The sequence below is a fragment of the Hippoglossus hippoglossus genome, chromosome 5 (genome assembly GCF_009819705.1).
Source record: "Hippoglossus hippoglossus isolate fHipHip1 chromosome 5, fHipHip1.pri, whole genome shotgun sequence".
Classification (NCBI taxonomy): Eukaryota; Metazoa; Chordata; class Actinopteri; order Pleuronectiformes; family Pleuronectidae; genus Hippoglossus; species Hippoglossus hippoglossus.
Genome location: NC_047155.1, coordinates 4601803 through 4624581, shown reverse-complemented (window position 1 = coordinate 4624581; position 22779 = coordinate 4601803). Strand labels below are relative to the sequence as shown.

Here is a 22779-nt window from a genome sequence, read left to right as displayed (position 1 = left end):
TGTGTGTGTCTGTTTGTGTGTGTGATGGTCACCACTGAGTTTGTACTTTGTCATCATGAATTGTTCTGGTGTTGATGTTGATAGACAAGCAGCCGTGTTGCATGAACAACTGAAGAGCCACTAACCCAGAAAACAACAACTTAACATCAGTCTTATGAAATCAGCTTCTAATATAAGGGGGTTCCCACATTGAATCATGTCCAGTGGTGTAGTGGTGCCAATAGAAGTGGGTATTCTCTGTTTCAGCCTTTCCAGCAAAGGATATTAGCAGTGTTATAAACAGTGACATGTAAGACTACTCCTGCATATTTAGTTCACCTAGAAATGGGCAAATTCTCATTTAATTTCTGATGCAAATGCAACATTTTTTCCCTAAAGGCATTCTTGAGATATCCTGTTCTCTAACACGGGACAGATGGATGGACAACTCAACAACATAAGGCCTCTAGCATCATAAAAGCTAAAATAAACCTTTCCCGTAACATTAAAAGAAATGGTTAGATCCTTATGAGATATATAAGAGTGATTGTAAAGTGTTGCAAGAAAAACTTCAGTGTTGTTACAAGTTGAGAAAAATCGACTTGTAGAGAGATGTCTGGAAAAACTTTTCCACCTCTGCTGACCTATTTCCTGCAGGAATCACTGCAGTGAGTCATATTTCATTATATATTGATTTAGATGTCATGTCAGGCGTCTATATAAATATGTAAAGAAACACATTTTCTCTTCCCTGGTGGCTGAAAAGCAGCAGCCGTATTCACCGTGTGTTTCAGAAGAGACTACAGGGTGCACGGGGAAGAGCACGAGTTGGAAAAGGTCAAAACAACAGGATAAAGAACTTTATTGTGACACCATCGCACTGATCTTCCATTTCCTCACTGAGGAAAAATCTAGTTTTACCTCAGAAGAGACAGAACAACAGAGGAGCGGTTCTCTGCTGAAGGACACATGAGGCGACTGTGAGTTTAATTGATCATAGAAAATGAGTCGCGCTACAAACAGCCGAGAACGAGACGTATCTTCACAACTGACAGACTCAAAACAGGAAACTTAAATCTGACCATTTTAGATGTTTGATGATGATCTTCAAAAGGCAGATGTTCAAATCTAAATTCGTCAACTACAATGATGTTTCTCTGTGAGCTCTCTGTTTTCACTCAGACTTTTAAATAATGATGGAAAACACTTCACCGCTTCCTCCCACTAACCACAAATCAAGTTAAGATATCTTGGACACGGCTGCCGCCATCTTGCACTGGTGGTGTCATTTGGAGCCGTAGAGCATCGACCAGTCATGAGTCCGTCTCAGCTGTCGTTTCACTGCGTAAAAGTACTTTCACCAAACGGCTTTTACTTGATTGTATAACTTATGTTTCTTTTATACTTTTCTGTTGCCATTTCTTTTCAATTATGCTGTATTATTTTATCTGCTGCATTGTATATAATTTACGGTATTTGATTTTAAATAACATTGTATCAATTTTCTTTGTATTCTTGTTCTTGAGCTGTCACGCATCTTTATGAACAGTCACTGGTTTCACTGTGGACATAAAGAGCTGGGAACGATAATCAATCCGTATAAAATAATAACACGTTCTTCCTCTTTACTCCTTGAGGAGATTTCTGAAGTCACTGTGGACTGAACCGAGGCTTAAATGCTGCAAACACAGCTGAGTCCGCCTTCAGGAAACCAGCCCTACCACCTTCACCTTCATCACAAGGCTCTGAGCTGTCCACTCCTAACATGGAATTCAGAGTAAAATCTGGCTATATGCAGTGCAGGCTGTGAGAAATACACTTAAAAGCCACATTGTTTCCTGTCAATCAAAGGAATAAATAAAAGTACCAGTTTGAAACAAATCAATCAGACAAGTCGGACCTACATCAGAGTATGGGGGTCATTATGATGGCCATTATTCGTCTCTACGGTGGAGGTCTATCCAGCTCCATCTCAGGAGAGTCCTGGAAGAAGACGGAGAGAATCCATCTCATTGATTGATTCTGCTGCAGCCTCACAAACCCTTTTAGTTTGACGTCCTCACAGCACAGAGATTCAGAAAAACACCTTCTTTACTGTCTAGCAGAATTTCACCACTGGAACCTACATTCATATGTTTTTTTAAAAAGCCTTTTAAAACTAAAACAATCTCTCTCCACACTGTATCAGTAATAATTCACGTCCATACTAACACACAAATTATTATTACCTAAAAATATCACGTTGACATTCCCGTACACTGGCCATGTGTGTGTGACAGTGTAAACAGGAAGCAGATTGTCTCCGCTGCAGTCAGCTGCTTAGTTACAGAGAATAATACAGCAACAACAAAAGGAACACAAGGGATTTCTTTTTGGAGCAACGATAGAGACGAACCGTTACTGACAAAAGAATGTGGGTAAACCCTCAAAAAAAAAAAAAAGGTGATTGGCTCCTTTCCCATTACCAGTAGAGGAGTTTGTCTCTCTCAGGCGTTTCCATCTCTGCCAATGGAAAAAGAAAACCTGTGTCTTCTGCAGAGTCAATTGACCTGGGAGTGAATGCTGATTGGATCCTTTCCCATTACAGACAAAAGCCAGATATTAGTGGGTGTTAGTGGTTTTTTGACCAGTGGAAAGGGTCTTGAGTGTTTGGAGCGTTTAGCCTCTGGTGTTGGCAGTTGAATCGCGACTGATAAGAAACAATCAGGAAGGAAATGACTACATCCTCGTTGCTGAATGTCTCAATTTTTGCCGATTCCATACTGAAAACACAGCCCCAGAGTTTTTCAGATTAAAACAGATGTAGTGAGGACGGCAGGCGTAAACGTAGATGTGGCCTTAGCCCTTCTCCACTTATTACTACTTAAGAAATCATAAAAAACCAACAACTAAGTAAATAACTACATAGCTGTTAGTGTATATGGTGTTTTATGACAAAACCTCAGCTGAGTATTAGTCTGCTACCACAGTCTGGAGTCTAATTGGCTCCGTTGTACACAACAACATTTGTTTGGACATTTTCTCTCCTAGTGTGCAGAGAAAACAACCCAAACAGCTCTCGGCCTCCTGCAGTCGTCAGCAGTGAGACGGCACATTACTCAGATGACTGTTGGTGGAGCATCTTGTGACCGAGAGCAGAGTGGAAAAAAAGGCTCACAGTCTGCTGTTTGTTGGGCTGAAAACCAGTTGGACATTGTGACACCAAACATTCCTGGGTTCTATGAGAAAGTGGCTGTTCAGGCTGACAGCGAGTAGACAATGTGTGTGTGTGTGTGTGTGTGTGGACGCAGAAAACACAAGCTGCCATTCAAGTCAACGGTCGGGAGGAGGAAATCTCACAGTGCGATCGGCCGAGTGCGTGACAGAGTGGTATTCAGAGGATGAATGAGAGGAGGTGAGAGAGGAAACAGTCGCCAGTTTCTGTCTCAGCAGGACGACAGAAGGACAACACATGTCACAGTGTCCCAACCAGTGCTGTGCAGGAGGGATCCATTGTGAGAGCTGAATGTTTGGTGCATGCAAAAAGAGGAAATGAAAACAATGTTTGGTTTTCGTTTAAGTTCCCTATGGAAGACTTTTTATAGTAGATATTTTCTTCACTTTGTCGGTTTGATTTATTTAAAATGTATTTTTGTCATGTTATTTATATTTTGAAACTTTGAAAATACATGTTATAACATAATTAACAGAGTGTGATGAATTGGAGCAGCTCGGTAAACACAGACTGACCTTTATCATAATAACTTTTATGAGCTGCAATGTTTCATAGGTCATATTTGGTCTGGGACATTATGAACAGGGAAGTGATTTGGTGAAATTAGCTTCGAGACGCTGTTTCTGTGGAGACACTTGAGGTGCTTGTCCATCAAAAGTTCCAAGGACTTTCCCCAGAGTATTAAGTTCATCCAGCAGATTGAGGCCGAAGCCCCAGGAAGCGTAGACAAACTTGTCTGTTGTTGAATCACAATTGCGACCATCGTCTTTCACATCGTTTCTACTAAAAATTGACAACAAAGATCAAACTGACAATCAGTCAGTCCATCAGTCGTAAAATCTCTCAGGCATCGTGTTTAATGATTGCCACAAACTACAAGACAAACAACAATGCCCTAAAGACAAAGCCCCACTCAGAAAGCTCCTGAATCTTCAGAGCAGGAACTTTTTCCCGGGGTAAAACTGTCCCCTATTCAAATTTAATTTAGACCCCGGTTTGTCCAGGTGGAGATGCAGGTAGAGGAACAGATGTCCTCAGAAGGTTCCTCTGTCCCCGGGGACAGTGTAAACGCACCAGTAGAGGACAGTGGGTGCAGCACCAGATCATTAACAGAAATCACAGTGGATCAGTGGCGTTGGTCAGGTCTGTGACAGTAAACCTACAGCAGAACTGTCGGTTACATCGATTAGACAAAACTGTGATAGTGTGTCTGTTGATGTTTGCTAAAGAAATGTCTCATTTTCATAAACACTCAAACCAATATGGAAAAAACATTCACAACCCCAAAAACACATTGGTGTTTGAACGTCTCCACAAAAGGATGTGGTGTTGGATCAGTGCCCAGAGTTTGAGTAACTGAGTCACATCAAGAAAGAAAAAGTTAAATCCATGAATAGATTAATCAACTGGTTTAGGCAGTGAGCACTACACTTCATTTTGTTTCTCCTCTCAGTGTTTGTACTTCAAATTACTCTGACTCATTTCAGCATTTTAACACCAAGTGCCTCTTTTTTCAGTGCTTCAACTTAAGCTGTTCATGACGCGATAAAACATTTAGCTAAAGACACTTTAATCTCCAGCTTCAATACCAACACACATCTCAGGAGAAGTTTGAGGTTCAGTATTTGGCTCTCGGCAACTTTATCTCCTACGACATATAACACGTTCAAAGTCACATGAAAACATGCGGTGTGTGAAGTCGTGCTTGGTGGACACACACACACACACACACACACACACACACACACACACACACACACACACACACACACACACACACACACACACACACACACACACACACACACACACACACACACACACACACACACACACACACACACACACACACACACACACACACACACCCCTCCATGCCTCGTTTTTTCTCTGGTGAACTTTGAAATGAAAAGCCACTTCAGTTTGACTGAGCACATGATCTCACAGCACTGAGGCCACAGGCCCCCAGACTGCACTGAGTGTCAAACAGAATAACAGGTCAGAAGAACAACCCTCCACATCTAATTCTGCTCCTCAGGGTCACAAGCCACTGAGTTATAATGACGTTTAGAGTTCAAGAAACTCAAGTGGAACAGTTGCGATTTTTTCAAACAGCAGAGGAGCGAGCAGGTCCCGGCTCCTCTGATGGTTTTTTTATGTTTTAAAATGTTCAGCTTGTCCCAGTTTGGAGCGTCTTGACAGTGTCAGCAGAGCGGGTGTTCAGATCCGAGGCGTGTGTTTCTGTGTGCTCGCACCGTGATGAATGGGTACGTGCTGACTGTTCAGTCACCGTGACCAAACAGAGCCACGCCCAGCGTCGACAACACAAACACTGCATACCACCGACCCCACTCTCCCAGCACAGACCAGCACCGAAATCCGTGCAGGGCTGGAAATGTGTTCGTCACAGGAGTTCCATGTTGTCAGCTCAACATGTGACTGACGCTGAGGACGGAAAACAAACCACAACGGGGACTCTCTGCTGCGTCTAGAATCTGAACGAGAACCACAACTGAATGTCAGCAGGGTTTCCCCCACAGATACTGACCCGCCTATTCTCATGACCGCTTTTGGCAATGCTTTAAAAATATGTAGGAAAATGGGGCCATGGCAACGCAGCCTAAACAACAGAGTTTTCTGTGTTGTTGGGGAGGTGCCCTGAATAATACACGAATGTACAAAAATGTGTTGTACATGAGTCAGCATCAGGGATGTGCATCTCTCCCCTTCTCTTCAGTAGGAATCTAAATACATGGACTATGAGCAGACACAAAAACAATACAGATACATTTGCATAGATGAAATACACTGAGAATATAAGAAGATTTGATAACACTGGATATTAATATTGATTAAACTCTGATTCAATAAGATTTGATTTTTCCTCGGTCATAAATTAAATTACTTCTGACAAACTGGGAGGAAAAAAAAAAATCAATATTCCCTCAATTTTCATTTCAAGTAGTGAATGAGAATTGTCCGAGATATTAATGCATCAACAACACTAAACATGGGCAGTGATGTACCGGGTCATCTTCAACTAGTCTCCAAGGAGGACACTTAAATGCTAAATGGTCAGTATCATCCCCGGTGAATTTAAAATACAAACATATGAATCAACATTTTAAAAGGTATATTATTAAAACAAGCATTGTGTTACAGGATTGTGACTTCCTGACCTTTTCTGGAATTTAGGAAAGGTTATTTTGTGCAAGTATAATAACAAATATTGAAAAATAACAAATAAAGTATATGAATGTAGGTTTTCTGCTAATTTCTACAAGTTATGTATCTATAAGCTTATCTTTTTAAGACGATAATGTAAGAAAGACATGAGCTATGTAGCGAATAACCCTTGAAAAGCCATGTTATCTTGCAAAAAGTCTTTCCCACAGCCAAGCCAAGAAAGAACTACAACACATGGAGACATTACAAATTATGCAGCAGGCCACTAAAACATTTCTCTTTTTAAAAAAAAAAAATGTATGGAAGCCTTTTTTTAGGGCGTAAATTCAGATGTCTCCTGTATACGTTGTCTAAAATGTTTCCCTTCGACAAAGCCACACACAATATGTCAGGAAGCAATATTCAAAAGTCCTCGGGAGACAACATATCACCCCGGCAACCACAGATCATTTTGTTCCATCACAGTCACCTGGAGTCTTCAAACTTTCCCTCAGTGACAAAGAAGAGGCCGTTATTTTTAAAAACACTCACAAAACAAACTGCAGTGGAACACACGTGTGCTGCTGTTGCCACGGACGATTTCAGTGGTGAAGATTCTGGTGGTGACAGAAGTGAATTAACTTCTTTTCTTTTTTTTTTTTTTTTCCACTTACATTTTTTACCTAAACTACATTTTACGGCTTCCAGAGGAGCTCAACAGCTTTAGATAATAGTTGGACAGAACGGAACAGAGCGTGTGTAATTTAAACCTGACTCCACATCTGCTGGGTTTAAACTGTAATTAGTCATGGTCCAGGAAACTGGCCCTCTAACACTTCTCAAGGTCTTTTCAGAGAGTCCTTTTGAGGTGAAGAACTGAACTGAAACGCTTCTCTCTCTCTCTCACACACACACACACAGCACCTGTTGGCTGTGTTGGGAACAGGGAAGTGAAATCCTGACTGTTGCCAACACAACATGAGGAAACCATCAGGCCTTCACTTCCTGTTGGCTCTGCGTCCCCGCCCTCCATCTGCTCATTTCCTCTTCTGACTGACGCCTCTTCCTGACTGTCTCTGAGAGCACACACACGCACACGCACACACACACACACACACACACCTCGCTCTACACCATACGAGTACCCTGCAGACTTTAAAAAACATCAGTGCCTACAGGACTTAGTGGAACACGGTGCTGCCAGTGGACCCTAATGTGAGTTCTTAATGTGTTGAAATATCATATTTACCTTACGTCAGAAGAGACAAACAGTCACATTTTCCAGGATGTAACAGGGTGGGGCAATGTGGTGTTTTCTTTCCCCTGCAGTATATTATTAATTTCTCAGCTGGCAGATTTTGCTGTACGTCTCACAATTTGGTTTCTCTGCCTTAAATATCTCTGACAGTGTTAGGACACTGTAAATAATGTTGTGAATCAATGACAGAATTCATTGATGGTGATTATATAATTCTTCATTAATGTAAAATGTCTATATTTTGCATACATGGAACACCATAACTAAGTGGCTGGCACAGTGCACAGCAACATCTGCACCGAGCGAGGGGTAGAAGTCCCAAGGTCAAAATGGAGGACGCATTCGAAGGTGGTTGAGAAGGACCGAGCTAAGATACCGTGGGACAGATCAGTCTGGATCTGTCCCACGGTATCTGGGCAGCTTGTGATGGCCAACCAACCGGACATTGTGGTGGTCAACAAACAGTGGAACAAGGAAGTGGTGATGGATGTAGCGTTCCCAAGCAACAGTAAGAAGAAGGAACATGAGAAGTTAAAAAGACACTGAGGGCTGAAAGTGGAGGGACAGAAGATGTGGAAACTGACGGCTACAGTGGTGCCAGTGGTAATGGCAGCACTCAGGGCTGTAACCCACAGACTGGGAGAGAGAGGCTCTGGAAGATTCCAGGAACAACATCTGAGATCTCTGTCATAGAGAGCACAGTCCTGGGAGCAGCTAAGATACTGCACTGCAGAACCTTCAGGCTCCAAGGCCATTTTTAAAACAGGATTATAAATCAATATTGAGACGGTATTAAAAATCCTACTTTGAAGACAACGTTCTTATTTAACAGTTTTGGGTTTAGACAGATAATCTATCCAGCCATCTTCTATACCACTTGTTTTTTTGAGGGTCGTTGGGCATGAAGGAGGAACTAGGCTGAGGAATGATCACAGAAAAACATATTGAAACAATATTTAAGTATTTAACACACACACACAGAGCAAGAAAATTAGATTTTGTTTCAAACAACTTGCTGCTTATGAAATAATGAACCACCAGCTGAGTCAGAGCAGCTCTGCACTGTATGTTTCAGTTCTGGCAGCGTGTTGGTAGAAAGCTCTCTGATACACTGTCTTTCTCCTGCAGCCTCCCGCTCTTTACTCTCTTATCTTTATCAGTTGTTAACATGCTGCAGAGGGACGCCAAGTAAGCTGCGAGCCTCAAAACGCACACACACAGTGGACTACACAATCTGCACAAAGCCAGTCTAAATTATAAAAATTATAAAACTACTCTGGAGCTGAGTCAGTTTCCTGCTGTTCGTCATTTAGCTAAACTTCCAATATCAAATCATCATTTTGTTGCATGATCAGTTCCCATATGTCACATGAAGTTGGTCAGATTTCTGCCCTGCTGCCGCCTGCTCAAAGTCCAGAGCACTAACGCTGTGAGGAGGATTTATACTTCATTATGCACGAGGGTTTGATTTATAGTTCAGGGTCGACACAACACAGAACGAATGCATCATACAGTCGGTGGTTCGTCCATTTAATTAAATTCTCTGCAGTATTTACAGTCTAATATTCATTTTGTGATACGAGGCAGGTCCACTATGTTTCAGTGATGACTATGAGACTGTTTCATTGTTTTATTCACTGTGATTGAGAGTGATGAGCAAGATGAGCCCTTTTTTTTTTTATCATGCCTCATGTTGTATTCAAGCTGACCAATCTCTGTCAGAGGGGAAACAGTCTCTTATCTCTGTGGTCACTGTAGCACACAAATCTCTTGTTACATTTTTGAAGTGTAGTCAGCTGCAGCAGCTACTTACAGTATACTCTAAAACTACAGCATGTGAGTTAAGTATAAATCCAGCTTAACAGCTCAATGTGTTAAAGTATGTTTGCTGACATTGGAACACTGAGTCGGTTGTTATCTCAGATTTGAGCTCACAGACAATTCTTCCATATCTATAAACTGTTTCTCAACTGGACATGAAAAAATGCAAGAGATCATTTCCTCCACCCAAAGAGGTCACGTTTTCTACAGCGTTTGTTTGTTAGTTACAAGAGTACACACAAACTGCTGGAGGGATTTCCACAAAACTCATTGGAATGATGTGGTATGGGTCAGAGGAGAACGTTTCTTTAAACTTATGAGTATGTGTAACCCTAACGACAGTACCGACGATAAGCCTAACAACAAAAGCTTTATCCGATCTTTCAAATTTGAATTGTTAGACCATAAATACATTGATCAATCACCAACAAATCAATCTGTAGAGACATACAGATACCAGAGATAATATGATCCTCAACTGTTGACACACATCAACACAGTGACAACCCACAGCAGCACACAGACACACATGATTGTACAGCTATCTTAGTGAGGACACACATTGGCAAAATGCATTTCCTAGCCCCTTACCCTAACCCTCCAAACTAAATGCCTAACCCCAACCCTTAACCCAACTCTAACCCCAACCCTAAAACCAAGTCTTAACCCCTAATCAGTCCATTAAAGGGGGGGTCACAAAGTGAGGACCGGCCAATGTCCTCACTTTCCCAAAATGTCCTCACTCCGTAGGATGTAGACTCTAACTGGTCCTCACAAAGATAGCTGTACAAGAGCTCTCACACACACACACACACACACACACACACACACACACACACACACACACACACACACACACACACACACACACACACACACACACACACACACACACACACACACACACACACACACACACACACACACAAGCTTCAACACCTCTCTGCACGGACGGCTTCATCAGGATTAACACACATGCGCACACGCACACATACACACACACATCTGAGTGTGTCATAGCAGCACCTTCACCTTTAGGAGGTGAGAAAAGTTAAAGTTGGAGCAGTGAGAAGGAAAAGGAGCGAAAACAGACAGAAAGAGTCCCCTTTGAATTTCAGATCATCAATATGTATACATTTTAAATGTATGCGATGCCAGTGCAACTCTAATTCAACTCTTCACTGCTACATGTCTGTTTTATTTCCCTTGTAAGCCGACCGTTATTTACCCTCTTGTTTTAAAACCTGTATTTCTTGTTGGTTTCATTGATACAAATTTTTGTCATGGTTTTACTCATTTACATCCTCAATATGTATGGTGTGTCTACACTGCAACCAGGAGGACAGATGAAATCAGCAGTAAAAACCTCAAGTGTTTTTTCGTTCACATTTGGTTTCTTCAGAGCCTCGTGTTCACACCTCATGACCTGAGCAGTTTGTGTCAGATGTCAGTAAACTAAATTTGAATGTGGTATACAAAGACAGGGCTGCTGTTCCGTGTCGACCTACACTGACGTCACAAAACCACAAACAAGGTGCACAGGATGGTAAGACAGCAGCCTGGGTCCACACATCTGCATCAACATCAGTATGAATGTTTAGCCGCAGTTTGAATATATGTAAAGAGACTTGTCAGAGGTCTGTGCTAAGCCTTTCTAGTCCTTAGCTATGAATGAGGACCAAATGTATTTGGATCTGATCCATATTCAATCAACATTTCATACGCATATATGCACATACATGCATATACATATGTGCTGCTCATCACAGGTTACGGGTAATTAGGCCCCTAAAGGTTTCTCAGCCTGCAAAGGTTTTCACAAATCAAAAATGAATCTTTGAACCTGAATCGTCGTCAACACACTAATATTACAAGTGAGAGACTCTTTGATTCAGATCTTCAAGTATTAAGGAAGATGCTGTTGCTGAATATCCTTCCTGCAGCTCAAGCCCTTCTGTCTGTCACTCACAAATATAAACGCACACATTACCACCCACAAAACACCTGACTGACACACACACACACACACACACACACACACACACACACACACACACACACACACACACACACACACACACACACACACACACACACACACACACACACACACACACACACACACACACACACACACACACACACGTTATGTAAGCATGTGTCAGGAGGACACTTTCAGATGGTCCAGTTATAATCGTCAATCCTGCCGACGCCTCCACGACACATGCATGGATATTTACAAAAGCCAGTGGACCCACAGCAACGTGGTGTCCCCATGACAATTACGTGCAATGAAAAGACGGACAACACTGATGATGAGTTCATTATCGTCTCTGTGTGGACATCTTAGAGTCCGTTATTGTTTCTTCTATCGTTTCTGCTGACCAAAGGAACATGGCTCGGCTGTTTTTGAATCCTCCTCTGAGCTTTAAAGTGCGTTCCGAGTCAGTATTAATCCGTGGGTTGGTTAGTTTCACCGGTCAGCTAACTGCTAACACAGCCTGGAGCATCCGTTCTGTTGCTATGGTTACCTGTACTTTAACATACGCTGCACGCCGAGCAGGTCTGAACTTTGCACGTGTGGCATCTTCTGCTGGTGCGTGTGAGACGGGGTGAAACAAAGACCAGCCCTAATTTGTCAAAGCATTCAACCTTGGGTTGGTCTGCAAGCAGCTGATATATTAAGCCGGCCTGTCAGCCAATCAGAAATTTAGAAGAATATATTTTCTACAACCGTATTAAACAAGATTCCTGAAAAGCCCTTAAAATGCATCAAAGCACAAATTCCATCAGTCCAATACTGTTCCTCAAACTTGATTGTGTTCACTTCAGTCGTGCTAAACTATTGTCAACAAACCCCGACACTTTCACATCAAGTTTACATTTGAAACACTTTTTGAAATGCTGGATATACATATTCTCAGTGTATATAATAAGAAGCGCTGTTTGACAAGTTAGAATTTTGATAGACCTGCATTCAAATCCTACCAGGAGAGGAAGGGATTAAACCACATCTGTGGACGAGTCGAGTTTCACTGACAGCAGCTTACGAGCAAACATATAAAAAGCAAAGTAGAAGCGAGAGGAAATCATTTGTGTAAGAAAATAATATTTAGTTTGGATTCAAAACAAATTAAAACAGGAGATTGGAACCAGCGAGGAGCCTCAATAATAAATCAGAAACAACAACCTGCCTTTAACAATGCACTGGCACTGAGATGAATGAAACCAATTCATACACACAAACCATTACATGAGCTGGCAGTCAACCGCAAAACCCTTTGTTTTAATCAATTGAGGGAATTAGCCGATAATGATCACAATCATTAGTTGCAGCTTTGATAAGCATCATCTCATATAACGTGTAAATGTCCAAAGTCATTCCGTTAAACATTTAATTCATATGTCAACATCTTCAATTATTACGTGGTATCATATTGTGTTTTTATCTGTCTCGTTAGACTAACTCGAAGCTTTCCGAGTTAAATTTAGAAAATGATGAATAAATAACAGCATTGCACACAGCTGTATCTGGATGGATATGGATGAACTCTTTCCTGCCAGCAGAATTATGAAATAATTATAAAGGCCAACAGCCCTATTATAACCACAAATAGTGAGGCTATGCCGAGCGGAGACCATCCATATCTTAAATATAGGACTGAGCTGCTACCAGCTGCACTGCGTCCATTAATAATTGATGTGGACTTACATAAGAGACAGTGTGCGCTGCTGGATCTGGTTCACAGGCAGGGATTCCGTCTGCTGAGGGGTTTCCACATTTCACTGAATTTTAAAAACCTCCACGTACAGCAGTGTAGCTGACGTTTGGGTTCAGTCGGTCCTGGCTGTGAATGACACCATACTCTGGTGTAGGACTGGATGATGCTGTCACAGTGACGTGTCCCACCAACCAGGGTTGAGCGATATGACACAGGGAGATTTTTACTGTTTATACCAAAGTATCTAACCTTCTAATCTCTCTGTAAGAGCCCAAATGACAATGTTAGATTTACTGGATTTCTGCATTGATCTGCTTAAGTGATTTTACAGTTAATTCATTCATTGGAAAAGAACATCAATAAACATTCCCTCTTGGGTTCGGAGAAAATATGCCGCATCATAATTTATTTAGATATAAGAGCTGCAACTAATGATTATTTAAGTCATCAATTGATCAGCAGTTTATTTTCTTGATCAATTGATCAATCATTTAGGTCAGGTAATAGAAAAACAAGTTTGTTAATGTGCAAACTAGAAAGGCCCCCAGTAGGGTGGATACCGACACCGAGACTCCCTCTAAATTCAATCAAGAAAATGTCAAGTCAGACAACTTTTAAAAAAGTATTCTAAGACAAGATGTTTAAACGTGGGGATAGTTCTGTGTGTCCCTGCCAGTGTCCCCTGAAAACTCTAATAGCCGAGCCATGTTACAACTATTAAATGTTATTTTTTCTATTATGACTGATTTAAGCGCTCTCTGCATGCTAACAAAACATGCTAATGTCAAAGTCTAAATTCTGACACCTCCTCTACATCACAGTTGTCAAATTAACTTTCTGTGATTGAGGATTTTATCCATATGAACTTGCCTTCAGTCAAGAGAATCTATTATATGCTCCCCGATACCATGTATCCATGATACCATGATGTAATCAGAACCAGATTCAACAGATAGACTGACAGAACACTGGAATCCAGACAGTTCAGCAGAGAGGGAGGAAACTGTTCTTCTGCCGCAGGGTGACTCAGGTCATTGTGATCTGTAAATCAAGCCTCGGAGGGTTTGCACTCCATCTGGGGCCTGAAGGTCTGCACCACTGAGGTCACACTAACACACTTGTTTTTCAGGCTGACTGTCAGTCGAGCAGGTTCGTCTGAGGTGTCAACTCATCAAAACACACACACATTAAACACATACGCAATAAAAACTGTCACTGTTCGTGTGTGCTGCTTCGATCTGGTGTCTGGTTAACAGTTTTTAAATCTGGTGAGTAACTGCCCAGACAGTTTTAGAGAGCGACACCACCTCCACATAACCAGCCGAAGACGAGCTCGCTTTAATACACTGCAGATGTGACCATGCACTTCAGGGACCTGGATTACAAGGCTGTAAAATAAAGGTATGTATATTTCAATAAAACGGGGAGCAAGGGTTTTTTGTAGTGATGCCATTTTGAAACAAACATTCAGCAATCAGCTGGGAGGAATCCATCAGAGAGGAGAAAACCCAGCAACAAGATTATTCAAAGACAGTTACCTCAGTCGACCACAATCCACTGCAGCTCCTCACATCATACGGGACGGACAGAGAGGAAAACACACATCATCCCTGTCTGGACCAGACACTTCAACAACCAGACAGACACGGGAATAAAAACAGTAGACCTCAGTAGTCTCCTCTTTTCTGCTTGTTTCTTAAAAGGCCTCCAGGAAATGTAGTAAAAATCACTGCTCTACAATGAAGTTGACAAAGAACTGATACAAGAAAATAGAATAGATAAAAAACCATTTGTTTCGTGGGGAGAGCAGTTTGCACTGGATCTGATCCCAGTCACTCTAAACACATGAAGGGCGGTGCAGATACCAGTCCAGCTGTTCTGATATCCAACCTTACATATTACTGTTTACACCAGCACACGCAGGACCAGTGTAAATGAATGGTCACGTGTTTTCAGGCGTGTTACTGTGGGTGGGGATTATTTGTGATATGGATCTTAAATACTTGTTTGAAAGGAGGTTGTTTAAGTTTAAAAAACGAAAACATAGTAATATATAGGAAACCTGAGTCAGCATCCGCCTCTGCCTGCAGTCCTATCATCATCATCATCATCACCACCATCATCAGTCTGTAGGTAAACACAACTGTGTCCTCCTGATAATATTCATCAGATTCAAAGCTGCATTCTCCTCAGACATTACTCATTATGATAATTTCCACTGTAGACCGCAGCTGGCATCATGCATCCATTTATTTACTGCACCTACCCATCATCCTACACAGGGTATCATGAGGGCTTCAGCCAATCCCACAGTGGGGTTCTCCTGGACGGGTTGTCAGTCTATCCCCAGGCAGACGGATATATTCAAAAATTTACATATAAAAACTGTTAGTCGAAAAATGGTAGAGTCGAAAATAACAGCAGGGGGCGTGGCCAGCACGGACAAACACAGGCGTGATGCAATTACCTGCAGCCAGCTGCATGGCTCGCATGGTAAATTCATTATGACAAAACACTATCACCTCAGTGTAACATGTTGTTAACGCATGTTCTCTCATTGGGAGAAGCAGGAGGGACAAACTCTTAAACAAGTTAAAAGCATGAGCTCAGCGGACTGCAGCCCTTTTTCAGACATGAGCTCTGGAAAATGTCCAGAACATCGGTCGACATGTTCCAGAGTTTGAAAGATCGTCTTGGTCAGACTCGTATATAACAACGGGAAAATGTCCTGAACATCACGTTTTTGTTTACAGCACATCGACACTGGCGTCGGCCCTCATCAACATAAGCTCTCGAATCTCGTTGTCTTTCCAAGTTTACATCTTTGTCCGAGTCTTCTACCTCTTTCCTCCGGAGATATTTGTAATCTTGTTTTTTTACAGTTGTGTGTCTGATACATGTTGAAACATCATCAACACGCCCACTCGCTTGCTGTGAATTTCCATGAAATTTCCCCGCTGTATTCTAAAATGATCTCACTCGGACATTACCGAGACAGGCGCTGGCAGAGAAATGTACGACTGACTCAGACATTTACGTTCTCACATACGGCCCCTCTGTATACTTAACTTAATTAAGTTATTTAAAAACATGGTGAACTTAGATTCACAAAGATATGTATTTTGAAAAAAAAAGCATATTTCTAGCTTTATCTGAGGAACTGCAAAACAGTAATTATCTGAGTAATCAAAACAGCCCATGTCATGTGATGTTATTATGTTAATGCGATGCTTTATTCGACCGACATCCCAAACATATCTGTGAGGGAAATTATTTTAACGATGACCTGATTATCAAAAATTGCTGCGTCTTAATTAACCAACTAATCTTTTTAGCTTTAGTTAAATCACACGGAGACCACCTTGCCTCGAGTAAAGACCACCTCTGCTGACTTCATGAAATATAAATACACTTCCATTTAACGGTTAACCTTCAGGGAACCGCAGCAGAGGTGCTATTTCGCACAGCAAACGCCATTAGTGTAGCTGCTGTTCAGGCAGACATCTATTAGCTAATTATATCACCAGACAACACGCATCAGGATCTGGGTGACGGACCACGTCAGCTGAACCGGTTCATGAAGGATTCCTTATAGGACTGTGTCAATTTTAATACGTTGTCCTGTGCACGTTATTGTATTGCCTCAAAAAACACTTGGTGGTTTGCAAGAAGTTTGTGGTGATTAAATCAATCCACAGGCTTTATGAAATGGTGCCGTTAAGTGGGTCTGTCAGGTCCCTGCACCCACACACATCCCATAAATCATCCATCGATCCATTATCTATATCTCTTATCCTTCGAGGGTCACAGAGGGCTGGAGACAATCCCGGCTGACATTGGGGCGACAGGCAGGGTGCAGCCTGGACGGGTCGGCAGTCTATCCTTTAAATTAGATCAATGCATCACCGGACATTTGCTTTCTCCGTCTAATTCAAATGGGTCTAAAGCGTCTGCGAGACTTTGCAGCAAATCATAAACCTGTGGACTCACAGCAGGAGAAATCCTGAAAAACAAAAGAAGCCATTTTTCCCCCCCTAATGAATCAACAACAGAGCCACTGTGCCCCCCGCTCCCGTCACCACCACCTAAAAATGGGACCTCTTGCTCTGACGGGGCATCAAAGTTTGATTTCCTTTGCAGAAGAGCCTCCTCTGCTTGGTGAATCTGCAGCCCTGGAAAACAGAAGGAGCAATGCCCTCGTTTGGAGGTCACAAGCTGAGGAGGAGTAACCATGAGCCAAGATGCGGGATCCCCCCTCCTTCCTAACGCAATAAGGCAGGACACACCCAGACACAGAGGGGAGGAGGAGGTGGATGAAATGAGAGGAGAGGAGGAAAGAAGGAGCAGGGCTGCTGCTGTTCATCCGCCCATCTTGGCAGATGACGTAAGGACGGTTCTTCTCGAGCTGAACGTCCCTTAATTGAAATAAAAAAAATGTTTTTTAAAAAACCGAGCAAGATAAAGATTTGTATCCCTACCTCTCCTTCACTTCCGCCCGTCATTGTGACAGCCTGGAAAGCAGAAGTGCAATTGACCCTGTTGGCTGCTAAATGTGGGGAAACCACTCCAACAAGCTGAGCCAGCTCCGCCTGAAGGCGCCGCAGTCCAGACCAGTCACACCGGGAACACGTTTCAACACCGAGACACGAGCAACCAGTGTCCCTAGAAAACACACCCGGAGTCCGCGTGTGGTCCTGGTGTTTTCACCGGTTACCGGGGGGAATGTCACCCGGAAAACAAGCCTCTGTGGGCAAACTGTTTCCAGACACCCGCAGGAGGTCGGATTCCTGCCTCGCAGCCCCGTGCAACAGTCGACGCGCGCCGCTCCGCCGCTCCGGGAGAGCCCCGTCACAGAATCACCACGCGGAATCTGACATTTTTAACAACACCTCTTTGTTACGCAGTCAACCTTGAGATTTTCACACATTTCAAACACGTGCCCAGAATAAACCGAGCCCGCTTCCCCGTTCGGCGTCGGTCCACCACACGTTCATCGCGCTATTAGGCTAAAATGACAACTTTACAAACTGATGTGCACTCACGGTGTCCTGGCTGGAAAACGGCAGGAAACTAGCGAGCGCCGCGTCCAAAAGTTGTTATCCGAATGTGGATCGATTATCGGTGCGGTCGATTCCCCTCAAAATGATCGAACAGCGCGACCCGCGAGTCGGCGTCCACGTTGTTTCTGACCGGAGCCCTGACAGCGGTGGACTGCGGCCAGAGAGGCGGGTACAACCGAGCTAACTGCCGGGACGTTTGGCGAGGGGGAGACGGGTAGAAAACGTGCCTGCGGGGCGGAGGGTCGGCGGCGGAGACACGGTTGAGATTAACGAAACGGGGAGTGGAGGAAAATGGAGGTTCGCGGTACCGGCGAGGGCCGACGGGTTGTGCGTTCACACCTGTGGTGGTGGTTGGGGGGAACCCCTTCAAATCGGTTGTAGTTGCTCAGAAAGTCGGTGTCAAGGTGGAGCGGCGGCGGTGGAGTGAACGTTAGCCGGATGCTAAGCGGCGCGGGCGACCGGCGGACTTCTCCCCGGCACGAATATGTCACTTTAACGGTGTTTTAACCCACATGTGGAGGGAGAGAGAGAGAGAGAAAGGGAAAGGGAAAGTTGTTTTGAAAAAAGAGAAAGGTTAAACAGGCGGAGACAAGAGAGGGGAGAGCGGTTACCTCCACTCCGGGAATCCGCGTCCGAATCACGGCTGTGTTGATGGGGCGGGCAGCGGCTCCACTTCAGAGGGGTTTGTCCATTTCCCAGCGCGGCTCCAAGTTGACAGCGGCGGCGGCGGCGGAGGAGGAGGAGGGAGGGGGGAGACGGCGAAAATGGAGGGAGGTTGACAGACAGAACCGAGTGGAGGAAGAAGAAGAATAACCCTCTATCGTCGCCCTGGTTCCGGGCAGTTTATTTGACTGTGGACGAAGCCGCGGTGGCTGTGGTTCCTGAAGCGGCTGCAGCAGCTTCTTCCCCCCGGAGAGAAACTAACCAGATCCAGGTTCAGTCAGAAATCAATCCGGTTTAAAAAAAAGGAGGAAAAAAAGCAAACTCCCTCCTTCTTGTTCTTCTTTCTCCACACACACACACACACACACACACACGGGGCTGCGATAACAAAGAGCAGATCCAGTAAGTGACTGGTGTGTGTGTGAGAGAGAGAGAGAGTGTGTGTGTGTGGGTGGGACTGGGAGAGGTGGTGGTGGTGGTCTGGGGTGAGGAGGAGGAGGAGGGTGAGGGTGAGGGGGTCCGGCTCATTCAAACAGGAGGAAGAAAAAAGAACCGACGTCCGGATCAGCCTCTGTCTGCCCGGGGAGCGGAGGGGAGTGAGGGAGGAGGAGGGAGGGGTGAGGCAGAGGGTGAGGGAGGGAGGCACCACCTTGTTTTTTAAGGTGGATCCATGAATTGATTGAAGCAGAAACCAGGGGGGGGGGGGGGGGCAAAATCCAGCGGTGCGAGAGGGTACATCCAACATCTGGATCCACCACATCCTCTGGTTTGATGAATGAAACATAGCTTTAGTGAACAAATGGTGAGAACATAATTGTCATATTTAAAGACAAAAATTAGCCTTTCTCTAGAAAAGACTTTGATGTACCAATAAGTTATTTCTAGATTAGGTGGATGTATACATTCTAATAATAATAAAGTTTGATACATCAACTTAATGTGACTGTGATGTTTCTACCTTTTTCCCCTGTTAATAGTTTTTTTTTTTAGGGTTAAGAAAAGAGGATGTCGCATCTATGAGACAAATTGTGATTTGTGAATATGGGCTCTACAAATATAATTTGATTGATTGATGGCTAAATCTAGAAATATCTCAAAATTTCAACAAATTTATTTTCTGAAAAAAATTAACAATTTGAGAATTAAGTCTAAATACACTAAGAAATATCTAAATCATGTCCAGATATTACATGTAAAATGTATAATATGAGGAATCTTGTATTTTGAGAACATTGCAATATTCTGAGATACAAATTAATTAAAAGAATAAAGTTGTAAAAATGTAAGACAAACAATGTTCAAGAAATTCAAGAATGAAGTTAAAATATTTCAAAAATAAAGTAGTAAAGTTCATCATCAAACTCATAATATTGTCAGTATAAAATTGCAATAATTAAAAGTAAGTTTTTGCATGTCAAGTATCTGAGGAGCAGAACTATATTTTCTTGTTTTATAATTGTATGTCCCTGGACAGACCCCATGTTCAGCACCACTGCTTTGATTTATGTGCAATTTAAAAAATCTTATTAAATCCCAATTTAATTTAATTCAAATCTCACTTGAATCAAACAGCAAATGGTCAAATTTATTGAACTGTTGCATTTTTAACCTTCAGGGAAGAACAGATCTCATCCTGAAATGCATTGTGGGGGTTTCTGGACGTGTTTAACATTTTCAGCTGGGGAAGTTTTGTTTTATTTTTAGCTGCTGCTCTGGGGAACATCTACTTCTCCCATAATATGATTAAAGCCCATATTTGTTCCATATGTATTTTTGAAACACAGAGATGGCATCTTTATATAATGTAGAGTTGTTTGTGGTCACGTTAGGGGGGGTTGTTCTTGTGCAAACAAATGAACAGAAACAAGGAACCTGAAAAGAAATTCCTCTGACTGCCAAATGGCCACTCAATCAGCTCTGCCTCCTACGCTATGCTAATGACAGAGAGGCAGAGAGGTGGCTAACGCTGCCATTAACAGCACAGAACACGGCTTTCAATCCAAAACACTGACGGCAGATGAAGGAGAGCGACTGCTTCTTATAACTGTCCCCAAAGTCCCCATCAGACACAACCAGACACAACTTGTCCTCCAGTCTCAAAGCAGTACTGTATATACGGTATGTTGTCTGGTTTTGAGGTTAGTAAACAAGATAGAAAGATATAATCTACAATGCAACATACAATGTTCTAAACCGGCTAAAAATCACGTTTTCTCCATTAACTGAAACGTGATATCTGAACCTTGTCTTGGCCACTTTACAACAGGAAACAACACTGATAACGAGTCACAAAGTTAATGAAGTGAGACGACCGAAACATTTTATTTATACAATAGACAAGATGGACGATATGACAGCTTCCCAAAAGTGAAGCCAAATCATCTTGATCGCCCTCTGGTGGCTGGCTGCAGTACAGGTCATAAACCCCACCACCTCCAGGTTAGTGGATGGGATATGGGCAAAATCACTCAAAAGTACACGTTAGATACATTTTACTCAAAACTGCTTTCTGTCATTTTAGGTAGTTCTTATCACACAGCTGATTAAGTGTTATTATATTGTAAGTTTGGTTTGAATTAGTTATTTGATGCTACAAAAATGGAGTGAAACGTCATGATTGACAGCTGAGACTGACACATGATTGGTCAATTATCGCGGTTCAATCCCCCGATGGCTACTGGGCGCACTCTACATGGTGTCAAAAGTACAAGATGGTGGCACCAGTATCTTGGCTTCATATTTGTATGAAGTGGAGATGTGTCGTCCATCTTTATGTATAGTATATGATTTTAACAATCTGGTTGTCTGCAGCCAACTGTTTGCATGAATGTAGGTTCACACAGTATCAGTGTCATTAAAATAAGTAATAAAGGTCCCACTAGTGCCTCCAGAACACCTGAGTAATGTCAGCCAAAACAAACCAAATCTGCTGCTGGTGCATTCTGTGCATTCTGTGCCAGAGAACATCATCTGTGGGAACATTATGAGCTATCCTTAATGTTCACAGAAACACCTGTGCTCCTCCTGCTCTGACAGGCGGAAAAGTCGGCTTTGAAAAATGCTGGTAAATAAAAAGTTTAACTTCCATTGCATCACCTCTCTGTGCTAACAGTCCCACAGCTAACCCACAACTTGAATTTAACAGATATAACAAAGGAAAGCACATAAATACAAACACAGAAATGTTACTAAACCATGCAGCATTTAGACAGTGAGGTTTAATAGAATAGATAAAACAAAGTAAAACACCATAAAATAGTAAGTAATAAGAAGAAACATGAAGTTGTAAAGCTGAGTTTTCAGGTGGGTATTAAAAGCCGCTGTCTGTCGGTCTCACACTGAAGGGAAGGTCGTTCCAGAGACGAGGGGCCGTAACTGAAATTGCAGTCATCCTTGGTTTACAATGGGACATCTAAAAGCTTTTGACGAGCTGATCTCCGGGGCCTGACTCGACTGTGGGGAGTTAAAAGCTCTTTACCCTGAAGCCTGAATGGCTTTGAGGGTAATTAATAAAACTTTTAAATGTATTCTAAATTTTATATGGCAGCCAGTGCAGGGATACTAAACCTGGAGCGATAGGAAAGGATCTCCTGGACTCAGTCAATAATCTGGCTCCTGAGTTCTAAGTGCAATTGTGAGACTTCTGATCTTTGAAAGCTTTCTACATCCATACCACTACGTTTTTGTTTAGAAATTGCCTTTTCAAACTAAAACAATCATGAGTGTTCTTGCTCCGAATCAGGTTTAATCCACGTCCATAATAGCGTGCCTGAAAACACGCATCACATGACCATGACTCATGTACAGTGGGCATGCGTGTGTGGGTGTAAACAGGAAAGCGTGCACATGTTGTATAGCTTGTCTCCTACACATGTAAGCAGTTGAATGATTGTTAAA

The 22779-nt window shown here is 42.7% G+C and overlaps 1 protein-coding gene across 5 annotated transcripts in view; it reads right to left on the bottom strand.

The window, feature by feature from the left end:
- Positions 1-19362, bottom strand: part of LOC117761023 (plasma membrane calcium-transporting ATPase 1-like) — a 78893-nt gene extending 59531 nt beyond the window's left edge. For 2 of the 5 annotated variants that reach the window (XM_034584577.1, XM_034584582.1), the window contains exon 1: positions 18831-19361. The gene's annotated coding sequence lies outside the window, so the exon portion shown is untranslated. Of the gene's footprint in view, positions 1-18201; positions 18489-18830 lie in introns of those variants that run through there. The other 3 variants (XM_034584583.1, XM_034584581.1, XM_034584579.1) reach the window with 3 other exon arrangements.
- Positions 19363-22779: the final 3417 nt, after the last annotated feature.